The sequence below is a fragment of the Dipteris shenzhenensis genome, chromosome 12 (assembly GCF_047967505.1).
Source record: "Dipteris shenzhenensis isolate YYH24624 ecotype China chromosome 12, Dip_SZ_1.0, whole genome shotgun sequence".
NCBI classification, from domain to species: domain Eukaryota; kingdom Viridiplantae; phylum Streptophyta; class Polypodiopsida; order Gleicheniales; family Dipteridaceae; genus Dipteris; species Dipteris shenzhenensis.
This window is the reverse complement of record NC_141607.1, coordinates 48,195,300-48,222,883: the sequence shown is the minus strand read 5'-3', so window position 1 is coordinate 48,222,883 and position 27,584 is coordinate 48,195,300. Positions and strand designations below refer to the sequence as shown.

Sequence of the window (27,584 nt, the reverse complement as noted above, 5' to 3'; positions counted from 1 at the left end):
CAATATGTTCCAGGCCACAGTTGCCTTATGTATGCTGAACCAAGGTCAAAACACTATCAGTAGTACTTGTAACCAGGGCACACAGAGCATCTGCGTTCCTGCATTTCCAAGCTCGTAGAAGGTCGGCATTAGGAGGTATCATACTCCCCAAATTTTCTAGGTCGGGGGTTTTCCTTCAATATTGATGTGTATAGATGATGGCTCCGTCCACCCGTGTGCTCCCACAGTGGAGCTTATATGGCGATCTAGATAGATACTAGGTGAAGAGCTACTAGCTAGAAGATCTTTGTTGGAAGATCTGATCTGGTATAATGGACTGGGGAGGTCACCTCTTTATAGCTATGAGGGAAGTAGTCAGATAAACATAGTCGGTGGAACCGAACAATCAACCTAGTCAGTGGAACCGACTAGTCATCCATAGAATATTCAGGGAATATTCCCCCAGGTCCTAGCAAGAATAAGGGGCTCTTACACAATCACCTTTTTACCATCAACGGTATCATTGATAGACCTCATCTCACATGCAAGTTAGGATCCACCCAGTGTCTCGGGCTCACACATGGCTTCTCCTCATATGGGGGGCCTTACAACTTGAGCACCTTGGTGGTTACCAGGAGGGTGGGGCATTGAGCATATCTAACACCCCACACTTGCAGTTGTCCTTCTGTGTCTAAAATGTGGTGTTTGGCAGTATGTCCAAAGGAAGAGGATGTTGAATGGCATGAGCTTGAATGCTTATTATGCAAATGTGACAAGTGCCCACAACTGTTGTTTTGCCCATGTAAGTTGGATGATGCAAATGGTGCATTGATAAGATGAAATACGTATGAATATGTCACCAAGGATATAGGAAAAGGTAATGCAAAGAAAAGAATAAAACTCTTATGCAAGGAAACTCCTCCATCCATCATCATCCCTCAATACTTGCAACACTTAAATTTATGTGTTCATCACTCACAACTTCAGTAGTTACTAGCAATACTCTCAATTCAAAGAGTGCACCACAAATTTTCTTGATGATGTGGTGCTTTCAATTGTTGACTTTACAAAGAACTATACATTCAAAGTGTAGAATTAGGTTCAATTAATGCATTGGCATAATGACCAATTGACCATCTTGGTTCATATTTGCTATTAGAAGGAGACGAGTGAGATAAAAAAGCAATCCATATTTTACATTTAAGATGACAAAGAACATGACACACTATTTGTGCAACATTGCTTTATGCTCCACCATCAATGGTTGGTGTCTAAAGGCTTGAAGTTTAAAAGACACTGGGTTTGGTTAGATGGGGCAGCATCTCAATTCAAGGCCACTTGCCCATTTTACTTTGTTGCAAGGTAAGACATTGGACACTGCCCCCTTATTTTCTACATCATGCTGAAGATGTTGCATATTTTAAAATGCAATATATCTACTGTTTGTTATGCCAGGTATTACTCTTTGACTGGCATTCGGATGATGTGGAACATTTTCAGAAGCGGTCATGGCAAGGGAGAACATGATGGGCTGGTGCAGTCATAAAGCATGCACTAACCACCAGTGAGCAATTGGATGTAAATGATGCAAAGCTACAAAATGCACACAATGTTGTTGAATGGTTGGCATGGAAGATGGGAGATGATTCTAAACAAAGGCTCTTCATAGAAGTAAAGGTTGGTGATGTTGACAGGTCTAAAGCACGGAACTGCCAAACCATCAAAGGAAGTCATTCAACACACTACATATTGGGTTTTAGTAACAAAGATCCCACACAAGCCTTATTTAGACATTTGTTCTGCTACCACGACAAGTCACGACATATACATACAAAAAACAATGCATAGTAATTAAGTAATTGAGACATCTAGGCCCAATCGTAATGCATTACATTAAAATTCAATAATCATTACAAAAACAAAAGCGAAAAAATCAAGTAATAAAATTGAGATCTACGCACATGCTAACATGAATTTCTAATAGATAATTATAATAAAGACCCTACAAGAAATAGTGCGCCTCATACAAATTACTCCAAGAAACCTATCAGGCTGTCGAAGGGAGGTCGAAGGAGGATAGGCTATAAAAGACAAAACAGGAAAACATATAACAGCAATCACAATGTGATGAACCATGATGATCTAGATCAACATTGTCTGATCACACATCTTGAGCTCGTAAGGAAGGTCATTGTCGAAATGAATCTAGCCGACCAAAGCGAGCTATCATTCAGACAATAATCGGCTCTATTGAGAACTGCGTATAATATATATGAATATGTGATAGTAAACAAAAGCGACATCCAAAACAAGCCAACACCCAATCTTGATCATGATACTACCTAATAGAATGTCACTTGAGGCGAGATGAATCCAACAGGCCGAAGCGAGTCATCATCCAACCCCAACTGATAGACATCATACATGTAAACACATATAAGCAAGCATAAACAAGAATCATGCATATTCCTCTCTCTCTTGCCCTCTCTCTCTTTTTCTCTCTCAACTAGGATGAGGTGAATCCAGCTGACTGAAGCGAGCCATCACCCGGCCTTAATCATGATACTACTAGAACGTCACTTGAGGTGAGATGAATCCAACTGGCCGAAGCGAGTCATCATTCGGCCCCAAGTGAAACACATCATGTAAGCACACACATAGAAGCAAGCAAACACAGACATATGACATATTTCTCTCTCTTTTCTCTCAGCTGTAGTGAGGTGAATCTAACCAACCGAAGCGAGCCATCACCCAGCCCTAACTGAAAACAATAGTGAGGCTAGAAGCTCACCAAAAGCCTAAAGGAGAAGGCAGTAAGTAGTGGAAAATAGAAGGGATGCAGAAAAAAATGGAAATCTACGGTGAATTTTAGTGGAAGGCGGAAAAAAATGAGGCAAAGGTGTCCTTTTATAGAACCCAACTCCATATACCAACCGGTATGTCCCCACACCGGTCAGTGTTTACAGCCAATGCATGCATGCCACTATCAGTGCACATCAACCAGTGTATCACTACACCGACAGGTGTAATCCCAATCCACCGACCGATGTCGAGTTTCACTGATCGATGTATTGGATACTGGTTGGTGTAGTGATTCACCGACCAGTGTATTTTTCACCGCTCGGTGTATCCCAACACCATTTGGTATTTCCTAAAAATACCAGATGGTGTTGGGATACACCAAGCGGTATATAGCCGGTCAACTAGTGGACGTTGATTGGTTATTAAAACCTCATTCCCCTTTATTTGAGTCAATGCTTCTCATCAATAGCAACTAGTGGGAAACCTGTGCTCTGCACGAAGCAGCGCCACCTCCAAACAAGCCAAACAATCCGTTTTGGATTCCATTGGACCTTTGACAAATCCTTTGCTGGGTGTTTGGCTTTGTCGATGGATCGCTTGTCCATGACACGGACGATGAATTCCTTGTTTGGATCGATTCTTAGCCTCACAAACTCGACGTGGATCGGGGCGGCTCCTGTGTACAATACCACATTGTATATTTGGGCCATGGTGTAGAGGAAGGCATCCAGTTCCAAATGAAGAGGCCAATGTGACCCCAAACCCAACGCACCATATCGCACTTGGCCATCATGAGCTCTTTCGTTGGAAATGGGGTAGCTATTCATGTCTAGGACTAAGGTGGGTTTTCTCACCATCTTCTTCTTCAAGCAGCTAGCTGTGCCAACCAAAAGGCTCAATCGCTATGATCAACTTTGCACCTTTAGATGAAAATTGTTCCTTTTATAAGGTTTCGTTATAGCTTTTGGTGCTTTTGGTGGAAGGTTGAGCGCTAAATCTAACTATCCATTCATGTGTCACGATGAGAGAACATGCGAGGGACAATGAGTGAACCGTCGAGGGACGCTATGATCTGACCTTAGAACTTCAAGTTCGGTAGGTACGATTATAGAACTGGCCAGGGACACTTTGACGTTAGAACTGCAATTTCAATCACTACGATGATTGAACTGGCGAGCGCGAGGGCAGCATGTGTCAAATAAATTTTTCAGAAAGATTCTCAAAAGAATGAAGAAAGATATGATGAACTCACCTACGTAACTACAAGCTTTAACTGCCCACCCTGAATTTTCACAAGCCATGCTAAATTTTATAAAATTACCTTTTCCCAATTTTGAATCCAATGGTCCATGATTGTCCTTCTAATCTAGCTAAGTAGAAATCTCCAATTGTCCTTCCCCAAAGCTCTCCTTAAGAGAGAAAAAAATATAGTGCATTCCTTTTCTTGTCAAGCGTTGCCCGAAAATCGCGTTCATGTTTGTGTTGCATGCCTTTGCATGTTTAATGCAGAGACAACATTCACGGATGAGGTTTTTGTGATAAGAGTCGACTTCTTTAAATACGTCGGGAGAGTTCCCTTCACCAGTCTGAAATTCCACGAGCTCGTCGTGTCATCCTTGTGCGTTTTTCTGGATTTTGAGTCCCATTCCCGAAACTACATGCACATCTCTCACCTCCATAAAGTTCCAACGTAGGAAGATCCCGACCACCCTCTTCTCCCGACTTTCTGGTACAAAAGATTAGAGCGCGCTCCTTGATTAAAATTCAGGCATTCAGCCTCTTGATTTCCCGCCGGAGCAAGAAATTGAGAGGAAGCTCTGAAATTTATCCCGCGTCCAATCGTTATCTTATGCTTGACGCTGTAGCTACGCATGCCCGTAGCAGTCTCGTTACGTACTCCCTGAAGCAAGAGATGTTGAACCCCTTGTAATGCCAGCCTTCTGCCGTCGGGATATCGCACAAATGAGTGCTGGGCAGACATGAGATCCATTCATTGAGCATATGCACATCCATATATTGGACTGTCAACCTTGATAGCTTTATTCATTCATCCCTTCATATTCATTGTCGGCTTCTTCTGTCTTCTAAGTTCTACTTCACCCTTTTTACTGTCTCGCACGTTCTTATTTTTTTCTTCAGACGCCTTTTCCTTCCCCCCAGCTCCCCCTCCCCACACACCTTTTCTTCTTCCATGGACTCTGGTTCCACCAGTTTCGGCTGCTGGTCGGCGGCATATTCAGGGTCGCAGCAGGATGGCAATTCGCTTCCTCAGGATTCAGAAACGCTGATTCATGATACGCCCAATGCGGCAGAGAAGGTCTCGAAGCCCGCATGGCGGAAGCCATCGGCCACCGCTGGGACAGTAGAACCTGTGATGGGATCTTCCTCCTCGCCTAGTTTAACAGAAGCTCGCAGCACAAATTCGCCTAAAAGCCCAACCGCCACACGCGATTCTGATGGTAGGGGCAACGGAGTTGAACCCAGGAGCCTGACTCAACCGAGCCCAAGCTTCAATAAAAGGCATGTCTTACCGGAAGTAAGGTGTTGTACATGCAGGAGGTGTTTTGTGCCAGCTACCAGCGGCCGTGATAGTAGATCCTGTACGTGGTACCAGGCTTTTTGTACTCCCTCCTGGACCACCACCAGGAATGATGATCCAAGGGCCTGATGCCGCAACTCTACGATTCATGATCCTGAAACAAATCGAGTGTTACTTCAGGTCTGCATATTGTTGACATTGCGCTGATGTTTACGATGTCATTTGATATTTTTGTAGTTTGTTGATGTTCTTTCTCTCTCGTTCCAGCCCACAAAATCTGTTCAAGGACATGGTTCTTCTAAGAAACATGGACGGGCAAGGTTTTGTTCGACTCTCTCTGATTGGAAGCTTCAAAAGGGTGTAACTTCTAACATCACGTTAACCTTATATTTGGGGCACTCAAGGTGATTCTTCTGCTGAAGTTCGTTTCTTGATACAGGTGCGAACGCTAACTGCAAACCCCACGCTGATCTTGGAGGCTTTGCGTGAATCTACAGTTATAGAAGTTCAGGTTGGTCTGCAGCTGGATATGTCGTCGATGCTTTGTGTTCTATTGGTTGTTCATAACATAACGTATGGTAAATATATCACAGGTTGATAGAATGCGCAACGTGGTGACTGGGCAAGGTGCATTTTAAACTCCACGAAAGAGAAACCTGAGCTCAGTCCGTCCTGTGGAACAGAAGCCTGAGTGCCCTTGTTTTCGAAAATAAAGATCGGTGAAGTTCTTTGGAGCCCTGTATGCCAAAAGCTAGGGGTGCAGATGGGCATGCTAGCTTGATTGAAAGGCTTCATGATTCAGATGGATCAGTCATATTGAAAGTTACATTGCATCATTGTATGCTTGAAGTCTACAATTTTTGGAGCTGCTCCTATTGGTGTGTTTATATTGATGCTACGGAAATTCTGGATACCCCACCATATTGGCACCTAGGAGGAGAGCCGCTGCATAGGAGGAGAGCCGCTGCACAGGCAAAGAAGACAATCTCTTTTATTGCTATATTCCACCAATAACGTATACACACATAACGAATAATATACACTTATGGTGTTACTTTGTATTGCACTTTGATGAATTGAACATGGTTGTTACAATTAAATGTGATTTTGTGGTGTGGATAGTCTCATGATTGGGGACTAGTCTGAATGTCCTTAGGAATACAGTTGTAACTCCCAAGTTTGGGGATTAAGAAGATGAGAGTCTCCTCTTTAGGGGTTATGCTTCCTTTGCTCTCTATTGTTGTTCTGTCTCTTTCTCAAGCATTTCACACATTTGGTGGAGATGCCGTTTGTTCCTCACAACCGATTGTACGAGCATGTCAAATCCTCATAGCCGTATCTCCTCTCCCTCTCATCAACCTGCTGATAATTCCATGAATCATGAGTTTCAAGATCAATCTTCACCACCATTGGTAGAGCAATTGTTCTCTGCAATATCTTCCTTAGCATTCCAGATCAATGAGACGAACCAAAACATGCTTGCTTTCCTCCATATCGTCAAGATCGACCAAACCCTTGTGTGCATCCTTGTGCATTTGCAGGTCTTCCAACAAAAGATGTATTAACTTGGCTCGATCACTTCGAGAATGCTGTTGATTACCATCACTGGTCTTCGGATTGCAAATATGTTAGAAGATATGAAGCTTTATTTCTTGTGGCCCCGAATGCAGCATGACAATATATCCAGACGCACAAGGGATCAAAGTCCTCCTACATTTCATGAAGCAATTCAAATCGCTCAAAGGATTGAGGCGAATATTGAGTCTAATTGTTCTAGTATCATCTCACAACCATTGTCTCAAATCAAGTCTAAACCGACTGTGGATACTACTACCCCAATGGATATTGATATCCAGAGTTCTCAGCTTGGCAATAGGCGAAATCTTCTTGCACGAGATTCTCAAGGTCGACCAAAGTGTTTTTATTGCAAAAATTATGGCCATGTAAAGAAATACTATCGCAAATTGAAGGATTCCACACGAAATGAGCAACAAGTTCAAGTGGATGTGACTTCTGCTACTAGTCTGGGTGCTATTCTGGAAAATGCTTAAGTGAATGGTTGTCTAAGGCTGCCCATATACATTATCAAGCCTTCTATCTTTCTTCTTCTCGCCAAGTCTGTTCTATCATCAGAATAAATTACCGACTTCAAGAGATATGGCAAGGCAACATGTGACCTCTCTTGGAGGATTAGATTACAAGTGCATCCATGCATGCATAAATGATTGCGTTTTGTTTCGTGGACTACATAAGGATGCAAGAGAGTGCCCTACTTGCGGAGAGGCAAGATATAGAGTAGATCTCAAAACTTTGGACGTGCCTCGTAAGGTTCTGTGACATTTTCCCATAATCCCTTGCATCCAACATATGTTCAAGTGCAAATCCATTATAGAGCTCATGTCATGGCATTCCTCCCATCGATCAACCAATGGCAAGTGGAGAACTCCTACAGACTCTCCTACGTGGAAGCATATTGAAGACACATGGCCAAGCTTCAAGGAAGAACCTAGGAGCTTGAGACTTGGATTCGGTATGGACCGTGTGAACCCATTTGGTCTCAAAACCACCTCTTACAGTGTATGGCCAGTGATATCGATGAATTATAATCTTCCACCCTCTATGGCTATTAAGAAAGGACATGTTATGCTATCCCTTCTAATTCCAGGGAAACATAAAGTCAAAAATCCTGATGTTTATTTGGAGCCTTTGATTGACGAGCTAGAGATACTTTGGAGAGGTATCGAGGTGCATGATGTGAGAAGGCCTCCCTCATCACGAGACAGCTTCAACTGCAAAGCAGTCTTGATGTGGACGATGCATGACTTCCCAAGCTATGGCGAGTGTTCAGGTAAGCATTGCACTTCTTATTATGAATAGGCAAAGGATGTGGCACCCTAAACCCACCTTCAACTCTTAATTGCATCTATTGTTCAGGTCTCACTACATCGGGTTACCATGCATGTCCTGTTTGTGGTCCTTTGCTAGTTGTCTCACGGGCAGATGCATTGAATAAGGTCATCTATGAGAATCAAAATTGATTTCTCCCACCTGATTATCCTAGATATGTTGCCCCTTGGAATGAAGTCCTCCCACAAATCATTCACTACGGGAGATTAGATGATAATTTGGGATAATTCCATGACTCCTCCACCACTTGGCATGAGCCGGTAAGGGTTTGTAACTATTGTGTGCTATATCGGCTGGAAATAAAGATTGCCCGATAACACCAGCTTTTGTTTAGATACTCCATCTTTTATCGTTTACCATATTGGTCCCACCTCAAGATCAATCACCTGCTTGATCCCATGCATATCTTCAAGAATGTGGCATCTACCATTCGGGAGCATTTGAATGGGACATGAGATTTTGTAGGCATAAAGGAGGATCTATGTACCATAGGGAGGATGCGTGAAGCTTGGCCACAAGAGAGACCAAATGGGCCTGTTTTTAAACCTCGTGCATCGTGGAGGTTATCAAAGCTAGAGATGGCGAGGGTGAAACGCACTATTACTACAATTCATACTCCCACTGGATGCATGAGGTCTTTGAAGGGAGCCTTTACAAAGAGCAAGAAAAGAGGTGTAGAGCAATTATATGGCTTGAAATCTCATGATTGGCACAAGATGCTCCAAGTAAGTATTTTATGTGCATAATATCTTTTTCCTTTCAAATTTGTGAGCGAATAATTATAAGCAACTAATCAACCACCTCCTCGTGGGTTTAGTTCATACTACCTACTAGCATTTCTCGTAGTCCATCGAAGGACGTGAAAGATTGTATTTACAAGATGGGTGAGCTTGTGAGGTACTTTACATGATACAAAATATGATGCATATCAATGCTCCATGCAAGGTATTCATATTGCTAATATGGTGTACTTTTTCATCTTCTAGGTATGTGAGCTCAAAGGAAATAGATCCCACCATGCTTGAGAATGCTCGAGTTATGTCAGTGGAGGTGGTTTTTTTAGTGGAGGAGACATTTCCACGTTCTATTCTCACAAGCCAACTACATCTTATAGTGCATTTGGTGGATGAGATTGCTATATGCGGTATTATACATGCACGATGGTTGTTCTTCCTCAAGCACTTCATGAAGACCTTGAAGGGCTTCGTGAGACAAAATGCAAGACTGGAAGGTAGCATGGCCGAGGGTTGGCTGGTATAAGAGTCACTTGTATATATTTCTGAGTTTCTTGTTGATGTGGATAGCTCTCTTCCACGACTATGGAGAGATGATGAAGACCTAAGGATGACCTCTATTGTGCCTCAAGGGAAAGGACGCAACAAAGTAATAGACACGGAGTTGTATAATAGTATCAACCTCTATTGCATGCTTAATAGTGATGTGATGAAAAGATGGGTGACAAGATACGAGGATGCAAAGGCAAGAAGACAAGAAGAAAGGGCCCTCTTTCATACACACCACAAATCTCGTGTGCCATACCCAGGAGTATGCTCGGGGATGCATGAGCAAGGTCGGTATATAGAATGTTATGCATAAGTTAGGAGCTATCAATAATTAAGATTGCTTATTTAATTAATTTTTTCTTGGTGTAGTGTACTATGTTCAATGCTATATGGTGTGAGGGCAAGCATTTTTCGACACAACGGATTGATGATACGAGAAACACACAAGATTGCAGCATCATTGCTAGCTTTGAGGGAGCCAATGGAGCCATGGATGATTATTATGGCATAATACAAGATATTATTAAGCTTGACTTTCAACGCTTCTTTGTGTATGTTTTGGCTGTAAAGTGGTTTAAGGACGTGGTGGAAAGAGGCCCTAATGCAACAATTAAATGCCATGCAAGTGGCTTTGTAACTATTGACTCCATAAAGTTTTGGCAAAGTAGGAAGGACACACTAGTACTACCGCAACAATGTGAACAGGTACTGTGCACACATATAAAAACACTCGCTTTTGAATATTTGATACCTTCGATGCAAGGAAAATAACATGATTGTATTTGTGTTTGAATTAGGTTGTCTATCAACCAATGGTGGATAATAATAGATGGTGGCATATCATACCTATTATGCCACGTTCCAAAGTGACATATAGTACATTTACTAATATGGAGCGTATGGAGGATGATCATGGCCATGGAGGTGATGATGACCATGATACGAGAGAGGAGGATCATCATGAGATAGGAGATACAGATATTGAGGCCATTACCCATGAGGACAAGCCTACCATTGGTGATGCTGATTTCGATGAGCACATGAGTAGCACAAGTAGTAGTGGGTTGAATGTATTTGTAGATCTAAACACTTGTTTGGATTTTGAAGTAGATAGTTTGGCAAGGGTTGATCTCATTGAGGATGAGATTGAACCGTAGCCCATCATTGATATTGGCAAAACTATATTGTCTCATTCTCCTCACCTCACTTAATTCTTGTATATGTGGGCTTGCAAAAAAGCATTGTTGTTTTTGTTAAAATTATGTGCTTTGGTAATCATGGGCAATGTTTTGAAAGCAATGATGTGCACCAAAATCTCACTTTCTGTATTCTCTGTTTAGCGTCTAAATATGCATCTAATTCTTAGTGTAGACATGCAAATAGATGCGCTAATACACACCTAAATAGATGCATTGATAAACGCAATGTTAGACGGGCCCATATTTTCTCAGTGTAGACGTGCTAATAGACGTGTTAATGCACATGCAAATAGATGAGCTACTAGATGCGCTATTAGACGCGCCTGTAATTTCTCTATTTAAGCAATGCCTATAGACAGGCCCGCTATTTTGTGCATCTATCAAGTGTGTCTATAGTTGCTTTATGTTGTTGTGACACTACTATACATGGGCCCTATTCTGATGCTTAAGCACCGACATTTGACGTGCATAGGGTGCTAATCATCAGTAACCAAAGTGAGATTCGTTAAGTGTCGCTATATAGCGACTTTAGACAAGTGTCGCTATATAGCAACATTTAAAGAGCGTCGCTATATAGCGACACTTATTAGACTTGTGAATGGTTGTTATATAGCGACACTGAGACAGTTTCCTATAGCGACATTTTACACAAAGAGTTTTTTCCCATACCAACCTTAAAAGATGACAATTTTTTTTCCCTTTCCATACATGTTTGATCCTTTGAGAGAATAAAAGTACAAGAGCATGTACATCAAGCCTTTGAAGCTCATATATTCATGTCCAAGTTTGAGATGAAAAAAATCAATGAAGAGCATTTGCATCAACGGCTTCATCCCGAGCCAAGTCTAACATGCCAAACAAGTCTATCTCTAACTCTATACCGAGTTGATCTACTATATCATCATCATACTCTAGCATCGTACGTTCACCTAAGACTTGATCATCTTCTTCAATAAAGTATGGTGATTCTTGATGATTGTCATTTTCTTCCTTAATATCATGATCTCCATCTTCCTCTCGTACGATGTCATTATGCGGATTTTCCTCTTGGCTCATAATGTGATCTTCATCTCCTTCACTAGATCCATTTGGATCAATTGGATCTAGCATTGGTAGTGGCATCTCCATATCCACATCTCTATCTTCAAAAATTTACTTACTTTGTGGTGCAACTTGGATCACGTACCACCATCTTGGATCAGAACGATCCAGATGAAAAACCACCTATATTGAAGATGGGTGCTAAATGCCATCAATTATATATATGAAATTATGCTTAATTACATGTATCAATGGATCTTTAAAAACGAAAGATTCGATTAATTAAATCATTAGTATGAACCTGCTCACAATGCTTGGGAAAAACAAAAGTATCACTTTCATCGGTCTAAAGTTTGGTGGAGTCTAATGCAAAGAAACCGCTACTGTTGTTTGGCATGCATCTCATCGGTCCATTGATCACACATTGAGGATTCCCGCAGATTGTGCAGCTTGGAAGCACATAGATAATCAGTGGCCGGACTTTGCGAGAGAGCCACGCAACTTACATCTTGGGCTAGCCATGGACGGTGTGAATCCTTTCAGGTTACGCTCGACATCTTGGTCGACATGGCCCATAGTCGTGGTGAATTACAATATCCCACCATGGCTAACAATAAAAAAGGGACACCTCATGCTTGCACTACTTGTGCCAGGAAAGTACAAGGCAAAAAACATGGACGTGTACATAGCACCTTTGATAGAGGAGTTACAGATATTATGGAGAGGAGTGCAGGTCTATGATATTTCCAGAGCTCCTAGGCATACCAATGATATTTTGGTCAGGGGTATCTTGATGTGGACCATGCATGACTACCCAGGATATGGAGAGTGCGCAGGTACGTGGTTATGTCTTTACATGTACAATGAGGGATTATGCTTTTTTTACTCTCTTTTGCATGCATGTCTTGTACTAACATATTCATGCATGCGTGCAGGACTTGTTACAAGTGGGTATCATGCTTGTCCTGTTTGTGGACCCGCTCTGAAATCGCTTGCACGCTACTCCAAACATATGAGGAAAAATGTTTATGAAGGTCATGCTCGATACCTTCCGCTCGACCATCTCGCACGTGGAGGTCAGCTTGATCCACCACCATCATATTTGAAAGCAAGTGATTGGATTCAAGCTTGGAGGGAGAATGGAGAGGAACCTCCTCCTGGTATGAAGAGGCTATCGATCTTTCATGAGCTTCCTTATTGGGGTCAGTTACAAATCAATCATCTCTTGGATCCCATGCATATCTTTAAGAATGTGGGGGCTACCATTTGGGCACACTTGGTTGGTTCCAAGGACTCGAGAGGAGTGCGAGAAGACTTGCGTGCTATGAATAGGATGTCTCGTTTGTGGCCCCAAGTGCATGCTTCAGGAAAAGTTGTCCTCCCGAAAGCAACGTGGATCCTCTCTACGAGGGAGGAGGCAGCGATCAAGGTAGACATTGCCTCTTTTCAACACTGACAGGGTACATGCGTTGCTTGAAAGGAGCATTTTCAAAGGACAATAAGCTTAGTGGCCTCAAGTCCCATGATTGGCACAAGGTCTTACAGGTATTTTAAGTAGAATTAGTGTACCGATAATAGTGATGCATTAGCGTAATTATTATTATGTTATATTGTTGACATGATTTCATTGTTGCTTTGATAGTTCATCCTTCCAATTACAATAAAAGGGTGCTTACAAGAAGATGTTAGAAATACTATATTCAAGATCTGTGGTATTGTGAGGTATGCTTACTATCAATTCGCATTATGTATTTTCTTCATGGACATGTGAAATAGGTGGATATCTCAAATATCTTACATATGCATGGACATGTGAAATAGGTGGATATCTCAAAAAGAGATCTCTATATCGAGCATCGAGAAGGCTAGGGTGGAATCCATCAAAGCCGTATGCTTGCTTGAGAAGCACTTTCCCTCAAGCATTATGACAACTCAAGTCCACTTGCTTGTGCACATAGTTGATGAGGTGGCTATAGCAGGTACCGTTCATAATCGATGGATGTTTTTTCTCGAGCGGTTTATGAAAACTTTAAAGGGGTTTGTAAGACAAAGAGCAAGACCAGAGGCAAGCATGGCAGAGGGATGGCTTGTGCAAGAGTCATTAGTATATATCACAGAGTTTCTTGCATCCACGGATCCTGATATGCCGCAAGCTTGGCACAACAAGGATGATGATCGCATCATTGGCGAGGTCCCCCAAGGAAAAGGGATTGAAAGAAAGATGAGCGAAGAGCAAATGGAGAAATTCAATAAGTTTTGTATCCTCAATAGCCCTAAGATGCAGAAGTGGATTGAGAGATATGAAGTGGCCAAAGCAGAAAGAATAAATGCAAGGACGAGATTCAGAGTAATGTACAGGTGATCACAACCATATCCACGAGATCTGGCTCTTCTCCCTACTCACATGTCACTTGATTGGCTACAACTAGCTGTACGTAAAGCCAAACGTGATGGAGAGATAATAAACGAGCGCGAGCGGGAGTTATCATCTGGATGTATGGTGCATGTAAGTTTCTTATCTCTTGACGTAATTAAGTAATTATTTGTGGCAATATATGCTATAAAATAGGTGCATCTTCATTGTTTTAATGATGCTCTTTTATAGTATAAAAAGTACAGTGCATTATGGTCATATGGACGACATTTTCGCGTAGAACGCATCGATTCAAAGAGAGTCACGTATGATTGTGGAGTCATGGCTAACTTCACACAAGATAGCCGAGCAAGTGCTTCGGATACCAATCTTCTCTCCTCACAGTTGGATTATTGTGGAACCATACGCGACATCTATGAAATTGATTTCAGACGATTTACTATTTTCATTCTTGATGTAAAATGGTTTAGAACTACTTACAACGGTCCCCATGCGACAGTGAGAAAAGATAGTAGCGGTCTCTTTGCAATAGACTCCACCAAACATTGGACCGATGAAAGTGATACTTTTGTTCTTCCCGAGCACTGTGTGAGCAGGTGCATACTAATGATTTGATTAGTCGAAGCTTTCGTTTTTTAAGTCCATTGATATATATATAATTGACGACATTTGGCACGTGATTTTTCATCTTCAATATAGGTGGTTTTTCATCCGGATCGTTCTGATCCAAGATGGTGGTACGTGATCCAAGTTGCACCACGAAGTAAGCAGATTTTTGAAGATCGAGATGTGGATATGGAGATGCCACTACCAATGCCGGATCCAATTGATGAATCTAGCGAAGAAGATGTAGATCACCATATGAGGCAAGAGGAAGATGCGCATAATGACATCGCACGGGAGGAGGATGGAGATCACGATATTGACGAGGAAGACAACAATCATCAAGATCAATCACCACACTTAAGCTTTATTGAAGAAGATGATCAAATACTTTTAGGTGAACGTACGATACTAGAGTACGATGATGATATAGGAGATCAACTCGGTATAGAGTTGGAGATAGACTTGCTTGGTGCCTTAGACTTGGCTCAAGATGAAACAGTTGATGTAAATGCTCTTATTTGATTTTTCTCATCTCAAACTTGGACATGAATATATGAGCTTCAAAGGCTTGATGTACATGCTCTCATTTTTTAATTCTCTATGAGCTCAAACATGTATGAAAATTTAAAAAATTTTGTCATTGGAAAAAAATAAATTTTAAGGCCTAAAAAAAAAAAAAACCTCTCTGTAAAACGTCGCTATAATATTTTGTCTCAGTGTCGCTATATAGCGACTTTTAAAAGTCGCTATATAGCGACCTTTAATAACGTCGCTATATAGCGACTTTTAGCAAAAGTCGCTATATAGTGACGATTTACGAAACCCAATTTTTATACCGACGATTAACGCTAAGCGGGCGCTAATCGTCGGTACATAAACGTCGCAATAGGATGCGTGTGTAGTAGTGATAACTTGTTTGAAGATTTGATACAAAAGGGCATCCTAATAGTCTATCTGAATGACATTTTGATTCATATAACTACATGGGAAGAGCACATCAATGTGCTATGTCTAGTTCTGAGTCATCTCCAAAAATGCAATTTCAAATTGCAATTGAAAAAGTGTAAATGGGGTCAAAGATAGCTCAAATTTCTCAGATTCATTGTTTCTGTAGCCAGTCTACAAATTGATCTAACTAAAGCTATCGCTGTCAAATATTTTGAGTCCCGACTTCAACAAAGCAATTGCAAAGATTTTTGGGTTTGGTAACATTTACTATTTCTTTTGCTCCACATTAGAGCTTTAATTACCTTTCCTTTATGCCGTCTACTTTAAAAAAGTGTCAAATACCTTTGGACCAAGGATTGCCAGATTGCATATGATAAATTGAAGGAGCTTATCATGTCTTCTACCGCTTTGTTAGACCCCAATTCTCAAAAACCTTTTCGTTTACAAACAAATGCTTCTAAGACTAGTTTGGGAGTGGTTCTTTTACAGCAAGATGGTAACAATGATTGGCCACTTGAGCATTTTATTAGTCGAAGTTTGACAAGGTCCGAACATAATTACTCTACAAAAGAAAAGGAGTTGCTGGCTATTGTTTAGTCATTTGCAAAACTACACCCATATTTACATGGCAGTAATGTAGTGGTTGAGACTAATCATCAGCCTTTGGTTCCATTGCTTAAAAAATCACATGCTCCAGGATGTTTCCTCAGATGGGTGTTGGCATTGCAAGAATATACTTTCACTTTGAAATATTGTAAACCCATTTGTAATGTAGTAGCAGATGCTTTGTCCCAAACCCATGACCTATAGAAGACTCAAATCTTTTATCCTCAGTTGTATCTTGATGTCCCTACTCAATTCCTACAAATGGGACAATTGCAACAACAAGACTCTCAACATTCCAATATCTTGCAACAACTTCAATCTTGTACTCCAAATCCATTTCAATGATAGTATGGGATTTAGAATCATCTTTTGTATTATCTTCAACAAGGCTTTCAACCTTGACTGTGTATTATACGCTACTACAAAACTAGGTAGAAATGGCAATAGGAAATGGCACACAATTTACAAATTTGCCACATTTTTTACAAAAATGACTAGTTCTTGAAATGCTATTTCTTTAGAAGAAATGGCAACAAAAAATGGCAACCTTTTATTATTTGCCATTTCTTAGCAATAATTGGTAGCACCAAATGGCTGCTAATTCTTGACTACCATTTCTTATGAAAAAATGGCAGCAAATTCTTGATTGCCATTTCTTATGAGGAAATGGCAACAAAATTTGACTGCCATTGCTTATGAAGAAATGGTAGCAAATTCTTGATTGCCATTTCTTGGTAAGAAATGGCAACCATTTCTTGACTGCCACTTCATTCAAAGAAATGGCAAGCACTTCTTGACTGCCATTTTCTAAGAAGAAATGGTAGCACAAAATGGCAACTATCTCTTGACTATCATTTCTTATGAAAAAATTGTCGTTCTTACCAAAATGGTAGCACAAAATGCATTATGTCACTACAAGACACAGGCCCTTTTTCGACGGAAATACAAACATTTTTTACACTAAAAAGTTTTTTTTTGATGGGCACAAAGGTCGGTATTTACATCGCTATAAGCATCGAAAAAGAATGGTTGCTATATAAGCATCGGTATATAGCGATACTAATAAACATCGCTATATATCGACATTGGTAAACGTCGCTACATGGTGACACTAGTAGACATCACTATATAGCGATGATTAACAGAAGCTTTGAAAAAATATTAGTGGGGCTAAACAGGGCCACAACAAGCCCTATTTTGCCCCACTAATGTTTTTTTTAAAGTAATTACAAAAGAATGTTGTTTGTTACAAAAAAAAATTTGTGAAAAGGGTGATGCAAAATCGCTCAAACGAGCTGAGTGATAGAAGCATATACATGTCAAAGATATACAACATTGTTCGTTACAAAATTACCCTTTTGAAAGAGAGGAGAAAAGAAGAAAAGAGGGAAAAAAAGGAAAAAAGAGAGAAAGCATATGCTTATGAAAAGAAAAGAAAAGAATGAAAGAGAGGAAATAAAAGAGGGAAAAAGAAGAGAAAGAAGAGAAAGGAAGAGGGAAAAAGAGAAGGAAAAAAGAGAGGGGAAAAACATATGAGCATATGAGCATATGCTCATGAATAAGCATAAGCATATGAGCATAAGCATAGGCAAATGCATATGCTTATGAAAAGAATAAAAGAGAGGATGAAAGAGAGGAAATAAGAGAGGGGAAAGAAGAGATGGAAGAGAAAGGAAGATGAGAAAAGAGAAGGAAAAAAGAGAGGGGAAAGCATACGAGCATATGAGCATATGCTCATGCATAAGCATAAGCATATGAGCATAAGCATAGGCAAATGCATATGCTTATGAAAAGAAGAGAAAAGAGGATGAAAGAAAGGAAATAAGAGAAGGGAAAAGAAGAGAAGCAAGAGGGGGGGAAAAAATGAATAAAGAGAGGCAAAAAGAAGAGGGGAAAAGAGCATAAGCATAAGAGAAGGAAAAAGAAGATGGAAAAATAAGAAAAGAGAGGAGAAAAGAAGAAAAGAGGGGAAAAAAGAGAAAAAGAGAGAAAGCATATGCTTATGCCTATGCATGAGCATATGAGCATATGCTCATGCATAAGCATAGGCAAATGCATATGCTTATGAAAAGAGGAGAAAAGATGATGAAAGAGAGGAAATAAGAGACGGGGAAAGAAGAGAAGGAAGAGGGAAAAAGAGAAGGAAAAAAGAGAGGGGAAAAGCATATGAGCATATGAGCATATGCTCATGCATAAGCATAAGCATATGAGCATTCTTTCCCCTCTCTTATTTCCTCTTTTTCATCCTCTTTTCTCTTCTTTTCATAAGCATATGAGTTATGCTCATATGCTTATGAAAAGAAGAGAAAAGAGGATGAAAGAGAGGAAATAAGAGAGGGGAAAGAAGAGAAGGAAGAGGAAGGAAGAGGGGAAAAGAGAATGAAAAAAGAGAGGGGAAAAGAAGAAAAGAGAGGAAGAAGAGGAAATAAGAGAGGGAGGGAAGGAAAGAGGGAGGAAAAGAGGAAAAGAGGGAAAGAAGAGGAAATAAGAGAAGAGAGGGGAAGAAAGGGTTCCTACACCCATCAGTTCAGCTAGCGCTTAAAGCACTATTGTAGAACAATGCAAATAATGGAAACAAAAAAAGGAAAAAAGAAGAAGCACTTTCTTACTTGGAAAAGTCCCGCTCGGTGTTTCATGGATTGGCCTTACAAAAGAGAGAAAACATACCATTTTTTAGATAACTAATTAGAGAAAGGAAGAGTTTGGAGAAGCAACTTTCCAAAGGGATTGGATTGAGGGGACAAGCATAAGCCTACAAACAAGGAGAAAGCACGAAAGTAAGGGAAAGAGGAGGAAGAGAAATATCAAAAAGAGAAGAGCAAATCTCGTTTTTTGTCCTTAATCTCGAAAAATCAAGCATGAAAATTAGCACATAGGCTTAGCAATGCAAGGAGAAACATGCTTCAACTCTCACAAAATGAAATCTCACAAAAAATGAACCTACATTGCTTAAAGAGACACACCTTCTTGAAAAACTTCCTTTCACACAAGTAGAGAGGGAGAAGGGTGGAGAGGGAGCACAAGTGTCAATGGGAGAGGGGCTTGGTAGGGGTGAGGAGTGTGGGGAATAGAGGAGGAAAGTGAGGTCACCAAATAGAGGAGGAAAGCATGGGAGGAGAGATTTTTGCTTTTCTCATGATAGAGTTGTGAAAGCCGACATCGCGCAGGATTTTGGGATTTTATCCCCCAACGTCGCTATATAGCAACACTCGTCAGTCGTTATATAGCAACACTTATACCCTAAAGTGTCATTATATAGCGACACTCACACCCTAAAAGTGTCGTTATATAGCGACACTTAACCCTAAGTGTCGCTATATAGCAATAGTTATACCCTAAAAGTGTCGCTATCTACTTATACCCTAAAAGCGTCGCTATATAGCAATGAAACAGGGCAAAGCATTGCTATATAGCTACGGTTCAAGGCACTTGATCTAAGAAGAGAGGGAAGGAGCTCATAGGTGGCTATTTTTTGGATCTTAATAAATTTCCTTTCATTTTGTGTTGTGATTTTAAAGGTGTGTAGATGGAAGGGACAAGTGAAAGCTTGTTAGATGATGCACCAATGCTCGCGAGTGCAGAGTGGCTTATGGAGAGGTTGTATTGTCATTGCACTCATTGCAAGGGAGAAGTATGACATCAATGTCATATTGTCATGCACCACTTGAGGATGTATGGAGAGGAGCCCAAACCAGTACCCACTATTGCTGGTACACGTGGTGATGGATCATTGGAAAGTCAATGCTATTTAAGTTTGTGATTAATATTGCATGCATACACGACATGAAATCTTGAGACAAGATCTTATATTTACACGAAACCTTGAGATAGGATGAGGAGGGTGGTGTGCGTATACCTTGACACTTTGAGAAGGAGTATAGTCTCCTGGATGTGCCAGATGATGATGAGGGTATGGTAAACATGATGGATTCTATTTTTAGGGGCAATGCACATGATGTCCGAGTATGAGGCCATGTACATGGTACCTTTGATAGAGGAGTTATAGATCTTATGGACAAGAGTGTAGGTCTTTGATATTTCTAGATCTCCTAGACATACCAATGACATTTTTGTGTGGAACACATCGATTCAAAGAGAGTCACATATGATTGTGGAGTCATGGCTAACTTCACACAAGATAGCCGAGCAAGTGCTTCGGATAATTGTGGGACCATATACAAAATCTATGAAATTGATTTCAGACGATTTAGTATTTTCATTCTTGATCTAAAATGGTTTAGAACTATTTACAATGGTCTTTGTTCTTCCTGAGCATTGTGAGCAGGTGCATACTAATGATTTAATTAATTGAATCTTTCATTTTTAAATATCAATTGGTACATGTACTTAAGCATAGTTTCATATAATTAATGGCATTTGGCACCCATCTTCAATATAGGTGGTTTTTCATCTAGATCGTTCTGATCCAAGATGGTGGTACGTGATTCAAGTTGCACCACCAAGTAAGCAAAACGTCGATGCTTAACCGTCGAAAAAGGGCCTATGCCTTGTAGTGTGTGGAGTAAAATTACACAATGGTTGACCATTCAAATGCTGCAAAGTATCTTATCGTGGTCAAAGATTCAATACTGCCATTCACAACATTGATATTACTATCACTATTTCTATATTGTCTAAGTGTGAAAGATTAATTAAAAGTCTTAAGTGCATCAGTAGTCATAGTACACAGTGTGAAGAAGTCATCTTAAATTCTAAGGAATAACTTTTACCTTTTATAACACATGCATTTTACTTGAAAACAAATATTATTCAATAGTTGATTGAGAAATAAATAATACAATTTTTACATAGCAAAATAAAATATAAATTTATAAAGATATTACATGAAGAGTTTTCCAAGAAACATTCAAGCCTATGGTTTGACCCAATGTATGAATCTCATAATTTTCTTTAAATATACAAGCATCCTTAATGATTGCATCATCAACACTCCCCATGGGCATGATACTTTGTATAGGCCTAAATGAAAGTAATAGAATTGTTCTTACAAAAGTTTTATGTGGATCATGTTATTTTTCATGGCCGGGAATGTGTATTTCCACAATTCTTACCATGCAATGTGGATGAGTGTTAAAAATATGCATCGGCGTGCTTCTAGCATATGTGTGTGGCTTTGATGGATATGATACTTTATAAAGGACTTAATACCAATAATACCCTTATCGTTGCAAATTTTGGAATTGATAGGATATCATTTGCATGGTTGGGCTGGCATATTTTCACAATTCTTAAACATGCATCATGCATGAGTGCTTCTAGCATATTTATGTGTGTTTGATAGGCATGATACTTTACATAGCTTCTACGAGATAAAAACCCTTGTGCTTTCAAAGTTTGATGGGGATTAGGCATCAATTTCATGGTTACGCATGTGTATTTTTAAATTTCTTACCATGCATTGTGCATGAGTGCTAAAACTTATGCTACAAATCAAGTAATGAGTAAAAAGCAACAATGTTGAGCAACAAAGTAATCAAAACAAACAAGAGAAATGAAAGAACACAAACAAGATAGCAAGATCCCAAGAAAGCAATGAACTCAAGCAAGCAAGCGAGCAATAAGATGCAATCATATCAAGCAAGCAAGTAATTGGAAAATTTTGGTAGCATCTCCCCTAGGCCATAGAATCATATTTGCGGAAAAAAAATGAAAATCTTCTGTGAATTTCGATGGAAGGTGGGAAAAAATGATGCAAAGGTTCTCTTTTATAGAACCCAACTCCACATACCGGCCAGTATGTCTCCACACCAGTCAGTGTTTGTAGCTAATGCATTTCTGCCACGTGTTGTATCGGTGCACACCGATCGATGTATCACTATACCGATAGGTGTAAGCCCAATACACCGATTGGTGCTGAGTTTCATCGATTGGTGTATTGGATACTAGTTGGTGTAGTGATTCACCGACCGGTGTTTTTTTCATCACTCGATGTATCCCAACACCGTCTGGTATTTTCTTGAAAATACTAGACGGTGTTGAGATACACCAAGGGATACACCGTTCGGTATTTTATTGAAAATACCGGATGGTGTTGGGATACACCAAGCGATATATAGTCAGTCAACTGATATATGTTGATCGGTTACTAAAATCACATTTTTAAACATCCACAAGCATTTTTAATTCAAAAAACATGCTCTTTTTTTAAAAAAACATACTAAACAAATTCCAACCAAGTAGCCATGCAAATCTTTGCCATGTACCCTCACATCATGCACTACCTTGAGAATCATTTGCATGGAGCAATGGAAAATCCTCAACCAACCACATGGGATGTCACTCACGCCTATCACCGACAAAAAACTCACCCAGAAACAAAGCCTAAGGTAAACCTCAATCATCTAGTTCCTCTCCATGAGGGCACAACATAATCAAAGGGCCAATAGAAAGAGGCACTTAGGTGATGTGTTATTTCCTGATGTGCCTCTAAAGAAGTGGACATCACTGTTGTAGGGTTACTAATGCGCATTACCTGAAGCAAGGGGGTCCACCCTCAAATGGTATACCTAGACCAATGAGCTAACTAAATAGTAGGAAAAGCATTTTCATTCCCTTGCAAAGCATGCTTCCTTAAAAAAATAAAAATACAAAAGAGAAATTACCGCAAGTGGATACATGTGGAACCAAAGTTGCATTCCCTTCATCTTTCATACAGTTTTCCTTAGTTGACATTTTCCTCATAAGCATCTAGGGTTTTAGCAAAATCCTGAAACATAACTCTACCCATCCATTTGACATCTATGAATGGAAATCCCTAAAACTTAAGGAGGTACATCTTGCGACTCTATTCTCCTCTTGAGGTGGAAGTTGTAGAAGATGATCTTCTCCTCTAGGATTAAAAGAATGTCATTGTCCTCCACTTTGGGAGGGTCTTCTAGATTTGGCTCTTGAGGTTGTTCCCCAACAAATATTATTACAAATCTGATGTAGAATACATTAGGTGTCTTCTAATGTGTTGGAAGGCTTACTTGAACTGATCCGTTAGTTTTTTACTTGGCTCTATCAAACTTTAATACAACCCATTTTCCCATTTTGAGCTGTGATTGTTTCTATTTCTAGGATTTCTTCAACAAGCACTTCCAGTAGTGAGAAAGAATCCCTCTATCTCCATAATTGAGAAATGTGATTGGAGGAAAAAGTCAAATGTATGTGTGATCAATGTCTAGGGAACATGTATCATGCATGGAGAATTGCATTCAGTTACATCTCAAAGTATGGAGAATGGGATGCAATTGTATGCAGGTCATATCCATGGTAATTGTTTAAACGTTGAGGTTGATTGAGATATGTATGGGTGTTCAAGTGTCTGATATATGCTTCTTTTCTATTTTATACAAGATGTAGTGCCACACCCACATGTGTTTCCCTATGCTTGTCCTGAGGAGGGGAAGCATTGGTGATACAAGATGGGATGGACCGTTATGGATGTAAGGAGTGATGGTGGTGATAGTATCCCTCCACCATTACCTCATTAGGCTATGGAGAAAGCGGTTTTCAATGATATGGTGTGAGATCTATTTGCCCATGAGTCCTCAAAGAGGGATGCTGTAAGAAAATAGTATGCAGCGGAAGATAACAACAAAACGCAAGTACACGATGGAAAGCTGGAGAGAATACAAAAAATTCTGATATACCAAACTGCTGATACAACTGATGGTTGGCTGTCCACCCGTGCGCTCTACAGACAGAGCTTCGATGGTGATCTAGACAGATGCTGGACGGAGGACTATGAGCGTGAAGAACTGGTGATCTGATGATAGGGGGTGGCCACTTATATAGTGTAAGTGGTTGACGGTCGGCCCTGTAATAGGCAGTCGGCCTAATAGACAGTCGGCCTGGAAGACCACCGACCCTTCAGAAAACATGCCATCGGGCAGATGAAGGATCGCGCTGGGGGCTTTGCCCCCAGACCCTGCCGCTGGGGGCTTTGCCCCCAGACCCCCACCGGGGGCCTGCGCCCCCCGGACCCCCTGCTATCGGGGGGGCTATCGCCCCCCCGAACCCCCCCTTTGTGCAGACGGGTATCTACTCTTGGCTCCTAAACCGTCTCATAACCATCTGGTCTACTCTAAGACCCCTTCCAGTGTCTAAACTGGGGATCCCTCCCAATATCTGATACCCATCATGGCTTCTCCTCATATGGGGGCCTTACAACATTGGGTACACAGAATATTGGTGGGTTACATGAGAGGTGGACATTTGAGCTAACTCTAACACCCCCCCTCAATGTTCACCCGAAGATGAACTACGTGTTCGGACCAATGCCGAGTCGATGTAGATGCCGCAATAATAAATCACTCCCAAGAGCCTTCGTGAAGATGTCTGCGCAATTGTCCTCTGTGGGACAATACTCCAGCTCTATGACTCCATCCTCGATGAGCTCTCGTACGTAGTGATACTGGATCTCTATGTGCTTTGTACGAGCATGGAACACAGGATTCTTTGCAATGGCCATGCAACTCTGATTGTCGCATTTTAGAACCGTCGCATCTTCGATTGGAACTCCTATGTCTTGCAAGATCCTCCTAAGCCAAACTGCTTCACAAGCAGCAATGCATGCTGCCTTGTACTCAGCTTCCGTCGAAGATAGTGCCACTGTTGGTTGCTTCTTGCTAATCCAAGAGAACACTCCTGAACCAAGTGAGAAACAATATCCAGAAACTGACTTTCTAGAATCACAATCTCCCGCCCAATCTGAGTCACAGTAACCCGCCAAGGTCTTCCCTGCTCTGTAGGTAATGCCATACTCTAGTGTACCTTTCACGTACTTTAGCACACGCATCCCTGCTTTCCAATGGTTCTCTCGAGGTTGATTTGAGAACCTACTAAGTACACCAACTGCAAAGCTGATATCAGGTCTAGTGTTGCACAGAAAAATGAGACTCCCCACAAGTTTCCTATACTCCTTGATGTCGACAAGTGGTGATGCATCCTCCACTGAGAGCTTACCATTCACCTCCATGGGAGAGACCACGTCCTTACACTCGGTCATACCGAATGCCTTCAAGATCTCGCGAGCATATCTCTGCTGAGAGATGAAAATCCTGCCAGGTTTTTGCCAAACCTCAATGCCGAGGCAAAAGTGCATGAGCCCCAAATCTGTCATCTCAAACTCGGAACTCAACGACTCCCTCAACTGTTGCAGCATCTTCTCATGATCTCCTGTGATGATCAAGTCATCCACGTAAAGGACTATTACCACATACTTGCCATCCTGCTTACAAACATACAGGTTAGCATCAGAAGCACTTTTTGAGAAACCAATAGATATGAGAAAGCTATCAATCCGTTGGTACCATGCCCTTGGGGCCTGTTTCAGCCCGTACAATGCCTTCGTTAGTCTGCAAACCTTGTTCTCTGAATTGGGCACCTCAAATCCTGGTGGCTGGAACACATATACCTCCTCCTTGAGATGTCCATTCAAGAACGCAGATTTCACGTCCATTTGAAACACCGGCCACTGCTTATGAGCAGCCAAGGCAAGTACCACCCGAATAGTTGTCATCCTTGCTGTAGGGGCAAAGGAATCCTCAAAATCAAAGCCTTCAACTTGAGAGTATCCTTGTGCAACAAGCCTAGCCTTGTACTTTTCCAAAGATCCATCAGATTTGTACTTGGCCTTCCATACCCATTTGGTACCAATGATCTTCCTTTTTTCTGGACGATCAACCAAGTCCCAAGTCTGATTCTTCATGATGCTGTCATACTCCTCTTGCATGGCAGCTTTCCAATTTGGATCGTCCATTGCCTCATCCAAATTCGTAGGCTCTTGAACTTTCATAATCTCAGCCATCAAGGCCATATTGACTATGTGTTCAGAGGCCCTTTTCTGCTCCTCTATCCTCTTTGATCGTCGAAGTCCATCTGCACATGACTCCGCCAAGTCTGGAACCGGATTCTTCTCATCAAAGAGCTGCCTTGCCCACTTTGGAAGTGGCTTACCTTCTGGAGCCAAGGCATGTTGTGGTGTTGGTGGAGTCTGTTCCTCGAAGTACTCCTCCTCATTCTGCAACTCTGCTTTAGATACGGGCACAAGGTGAGTTACTTTTACGGCTGATGATAAAGTGGAAGGGCATACCTCCTCCTCCACTGTATGTGGCTGTTCCCAAAACACCACATCACGACTGACCACGATCTTCTTTGCCTCTGGATCATATAGCCGATACGCCTTTGACTCCTGGCTATAGCCCATGAAGATACACTTTCTGCTCTTTGGATCTAATTTCTTTCTGGTGCTATCTGGAACATGAACAAAGCACTCACATCCAAATGTTCTGAAATGAGAAGCGGAAGGCTTTTTACCTGAGTAAGCCTCCAAAGGTGTTTTGCCCGTCAAGGCCTTTGTGAAGCTTCGATTGAGGATGTAGACTGCTGTATTGACTGCCTCAGCCCAAAAAGACTTAGGCAATCCTTTACCTAGTGCCATGCATCGTGCCATCTCCATGGCAGTACGATTGCGACGCTCTACAACACCATTTTGTTGCGGAGTATGTGCAGTCGTGAGTTGGCGCTTAATGCCATTCTCGTGCAAGTATGTGTCGAACTCTTTTGACAGGAACTCTCCTCCTCGATCCGTGCGAAGCTTCTTTACCTTCAGCCCGCTTTCGTTTTCCACCATCTTTTGCCACTGTTTGAATTTTCCAAGAGCTTCAGCCTTATCTCGTAGAAAATACACCCACATGTATCTACTGTAGTCGTCGACGATAAGCATATAGTAGTTACATCCCCCCAAAGCTTGAGTCGGAGCTTTCCCACTGAGATCAGCATGAACCAATTCTAGAGGAGCCTTTGCCCGATAGCCGCTCTCATGTGGAAAAGCCTTCCTTTGTTGCTTGCCCATCATACAAGCTTCACAAGGTTCCTGCACCTTTGAGAGTGCAGGCAAGTGTGCAACCATCCCTGTTTTCTGCATTTCCAAAAGAATAGGATAACTAAGATGACCAAATCTTTCATGCCATACCTTACTGATGCCCACTCCTGAAGAGACTGTTAGTGCCGTCAGCTCGTAGAGATTGTTCTTCCTTACTGCCTTGCCGACCACCTTGCCCGCTGCATTAAGGATTTCTGCTCCGGTCCTCTTGAAACGCACCTCCAAGTTGCGATCAGTTATCGCAGCAACCGAAAGCAAGTTCTTCTTTAGCTGAGGAACTAGTAATACATCAGAAAGCTCTTTAGTTTCACCCTCTTGAATGGAAAGAGAGATAGTACCTGTACCTTCCACAGGGCATTTTGCATTATTACCGACCGTCACGTTCATGGGCTCTTGTAGAGGCTTGAAA

At 41.2% G+C, this 27,584-nt stretch overlaps 1 pseudogene; it reads left to right on the top strand.

Moving 5' to 3' along the window:
• The first annotated feature begins 6,636 nt into the window (after nt 1-6,636).
• LOC147896322 (uncharacterized) lies at nt 6,637-7,371 on the top strand (annotated as a pseudogene).
• The last annotated feature ends 20,213 nt before the right edge of the window (nt 7,372-27,584 follow it).